Source organism: Triturus cristatus, chromosome 4_1, assembly GCF_964204655.1.
Source record: "Triturus cristatus chromosome 4_1, aTriCri1.1, whole genome shotgun sequence".
Lineage (NCBI taxonomy): Eukaryota > Metazoa > Chordata > Amphibia > Caudata > Salamandridae > Triturus > Triturus cristatus.
In genome coordinates this window covers 104,785,599-104,790,229 of record NC_140585.1, presented here as the reverse complement: position 1 = coordinate 104,790,229, position 4,631 = coordinate 104,785,599, and positions in this window count along the sequence as shown.

Here is a 4,631-nt window from a genome sequence, read left to right as displayed (position 1 = left end):
TGGCTAGATGGGTCAAATGGTTATTGAGTGAGGCCGGGATTGATGTCTCGGTTTTTGGGGCTCATATAGTGAGAGGAGCCATGGCTTCTAAAGCCTTTGTGACTGGTTCTTGTTTGGAGGACATTATGACTGCGGCGGATTGGTCGTCTGATTCAACGTTTAAAACATTTTATCATAAAACTATTGTGGATGTGGCAACTAATGTGGTGGAAAAACTTTAAACTAGCATAATCAGAAGCCTTTGTTTCCTGACATCGAATAAAATTAATTCTAGCTTACGCGTCAAGAATTTTCAAATATATTAAGGAAACGGAGGCGAGCATTATCCCACCCAAACAAATGTTATTATAAATATTTAATTTAAAAAAGTAGCTGAAATGTCATGATATAGAATTGACAAGTTTAAAGTGATTACAGATACCCACCCTTGTTAATGTAAGCCTTAAGGCAAGAGGTATTATGGCCTTGATTTTCTTTTCAGGTGCAGAGGACAAGACAACCTGAGTTTGGATCACCTGATTTGCTGGTTATGGAGAAGGCAAGGATTCCTTCTGTTGAAGGTCCAGATGACGACGTTCAGTCAGGAGACCAATGGTTCTGAAGTTATAGTTCTGTTTGGACTGTTCGCAAAGAAAGAGGACGATCTCTGAGGACACCGAGTTATATGCCCGGGGGGGGTGAGAGGTGATTGGTGGAGACAGGGCACGCTGTGCCTGATTGGTTATGTAGTTTAAAGTTTCATTGGCTGCTGTAAATGTCAGTAAAGAAAAGAGAAGCATAATCCTCTCCTCCGTGTCCTTAATAGAATTGAAAATTCTTGACGCGAAAGCTAGAATTTTTTTTATCCTCCCTGAACACACATAGCAGCAGCAGCAATCGCGCAGAGGGTGAGATCCTGTAAGTAATTGTCCACGAAAACAGCCCTGGAACCATGGTTTATTTGGACTATAGATATGTACCTACATATGTGTATTGCTTTGTATACGCGTGTATAATAATTATGTTTGAAAAATATAGCTATTTGTTAGTTCTGCGTAATAAATGTACATAATACTTATAGTTACATTATTCTATGTTTCAACATGTATATAGGTGACTGCATAAATAAGTAAATCTTTTATCATAACTATTGATCTACAATTGCTTCACTATTGAATTACAAAAAATAAAACCAAATACATTAATTGAAAGTACAACAACACTTGAAAGCCAAAGTTTATTAAATGCATCTTTAATGTACATATATTACCTTCCTTATGCATATATATATATATATATATATATATACCTTCCATGTACTTATGTATCAATATATTTATTACTTTTCTTCTAATTCACATATCCAAGGCACTACCCTATTTCTCACCCTATACCACTTTCAATATATACTTTTATAGAATTCTTTATTTGCACATTTAGTATTTTGAATTCTGCCTGAATAGTACCTTTTCTTGGCTTTTTCGATAGCTGACTTGTATAATTTGTTAAGTTTCTGTAGGCGAAGTCTTGATTGGTGTTTGTTTTGAGCCAGGCTTGCTAATTTGTTTTTTATATCTCTTTTATCTCTGTATTTCTCCAAGGTGCCTGTTTTCTTATGTTTTATTATGTAGTCTTTATTAGTATCAGGATATCAAAAGCTTCTTGTAGGCACTCATAGTTTTTTAACAGGATTTATTGTCTCTAGATCTGTACTGGATGTTATTTGTGTTTCTAAGTGTTCCAAATTGAGTTTCTTTCACGGTTGATAGGTGGGTGCACGTAACGGGGTTTTCGGGTCGTCGCTTTGAGTTGTTTTATGTTGGAAAGCAAGCAAGTTGCAAGTGGTGGTCTGACCACGTCACCGAAGTCATTGTTTGAAAGGTAACTAGTTCTGTATTTATTCCGTAGACCCAATAATAAACTTTGAAGGAGTTCTAAACAAAATGGTGCACCCCCTTCAGGATACCTTAAAACAATGAAGTTCACAATCAGAAAAACATAAAAGAAGGTACTTCGATAAAAGAGCAATTGACTTAAATAAATTAATACGGGAGCAATTCCTTCAATTCTCAGAAATAAGACAACACTAAATCATTATTCTAAAAAACCGCTGCAGGAGGGAAAAAGAAAAAAATCGAAAACTATGCAGGATAAAAAATGGATGGACATTCAGATTGCAGCCAAACAAAACAATGAACGTGTTTACTGGAGATTAGTTGCTAAACAAACAGGCACAAAAAAACAAGCCCCACCAGTTCCCTCAGTCGAATGGGAATCGTATTTAGGTAGCCTATACAAATTAAACCAAAGGAAAGAAAGTGCGATCCTAGTTTCAAGCAAGATTGGAGAAAAATCTCCAGACAATGGTGCTCCATCTCCTCAGCAAATCGTACACTTCATTAAAATGGCAAGATCGTCCAATGCGATGGGCCCGGATCAGATTCCAATAAAGGTACTGCAAAGCAATCCAAAAGAGTGGAGCACGTTTCTAGCCCCTCTGTTCTCCCAATGCTTTTCTACTGGCAAAATCACAAAATCTTGGAAGGGAAGCATAGTGATCCCAATCTATAAGAAGGGCTCTCGGTTGCTTCCCTGTAATTACCGTCAGATCGCCCTGCTGGATGCAACAGCGAAGGTCTTTGTGGCAAGTATTCTCCAACATCTTAGAGATTGGGATTTTTCAATGGGATCAATATCACTAAACCAACCTGGGTTCCGACAAAAAGACTCTGTAACCGACAACATAGCAGTGTTGCAAACAATAATAGATAAATACGTGGTCTCAAAATCACAGGTCGTTTATTCGGCCTTTGTCGATTTCATGACAGCATTTGACAGAGTAGATAGATCAACTTTTTGGAGCAAGCTCAGAAAATTGGGAATCCCCGACAGCTTGCTGCATATAATCACAACACTATACTCCGAAACTTGGTGTCAAGTTCAAATGGGGAAAGAGAAGGAACTTATTCGCCCAATTGATACACCAAATGGTCTCAGGCAAGGCAAGGCTCCCCTCTTGTTCTCTTTATATCTCAGTGATCTTCCGGTACGGTTTGTACACGTAATCAATTTTCCCCCCAAAATATCATCATACAAAATTCATATCATGATGTATGCCGATGACGTAGTCATCTTAGACCTTACGCCATTCGGTCTTCAAATGGTACGAATATGAATCGTTTAGTGTACCTGGTGTGCAGGGGTTTACTATACTGATTTGGGTGATTAATGCTGGTCGAGGGTCATCGTATGTGCATGTTCTTGAGTGATTGAATTCTATCGATCTTTTAGATCGCCGACAATAACAGATTTAGGATGACTGTGTGAGTGAATGCGTTCGGAGAAATTGTGAAGGAGGGTGAGCCAGTGAGAGGAATGAAGGTGACTTCAGATTGTGTCACACTGCGATAGGGCAGTTGGTGTAACGCCGCAATGGGGTTGGTTGGTGTTCATCTGTAAGTTGTGGTTGGAAAAGCTTGTTCTGTCTATATTTTATTGAACAGCATATTGCAATTGAAATCATGCGATGTTTTAGGGTATTGCAAGATCTTTTCAGGAGTGACCAAGGAGTCATTACTCGAGTGGGTGAAGAGGCACCACCCGAGGATACTCCACCACATGATATGGCGATAAAACTTGGACTTTACACTATAGTGGTGCTTCAAAATTGGAATAAAAACACTGAAACAAGGTGAATTGCCATTTCCAAGTTTTGGTTCATTTCGGTTGGATGTATTGCAGCAGATGCGGGGAGTGATGTTTGCACTACGACCTTAGCCTAGACCAACCCAGTTTGAAGCATTAGATGCATAGATGCATGAAGCACAAATTAAGCAGAGGGAGCAATATCAAGGGAAGATTAAGAGCTCTGAGGGCATGCCAGGATGCACAGTGGGACAACAGCTTAAGAGATGGAGTGGATACTATTGAAGGAGAAAGGTTGTACCCAGTATTGGTGGGAGAAGGGGAGACAACAGGCAGAAGCAGAGGGGCAAATGGAAACGATCGTAGTGACACTGATGACACCTTGTTGGATGGGCTGTTATCTGAGCGTCCGCCACCTTACAATGCACAAGCGTTCGCCACCTTACAATGCACAATCAGGAGAGGGGGACTAAGTGAGTGCATGGAATACAGAAAGTGTAACAGCACCTCAAGCGGGTTTTAGTGCAGAAGCTGTGGGGCAGATATTTACAGGAGTAGGGGCAACAGGAATGTCCACCTTAGGAGGTAGAGAACGGAACGGAGTCAACGCTGCTTCACGGTTACCGGAAGCGCTTACAGTCCCAGTTACTAATGGTCCTGTTGTTCCCTGTGTATGATCCGAGCTCAGTGGGGAACCTTAGTAAGAGACAGTCCCTATAAGTTGAAGGGACTGGATTGGGAAGAGCAGGAAGCACAAGTGAGAATGGTCCAGCCTTGGTGTCTACGGAAACTAGTACTTGTTTACCAGCTACTACTAATCCTTCTAGAAAACGCATTGGCTCAAGTACCATTCGGTCCATACCCATGTCAAGCACTAGCTCAGACCTACGAATGTTGGGAACTCCAGTAAAAGGACCAATTGGGGCACCTTTAGAAGCAAGCCCGAGTCAGGGAACCTCAGGATATCATCATGACTTAGATGTTGATCCAGTGATTTGAGACTGATA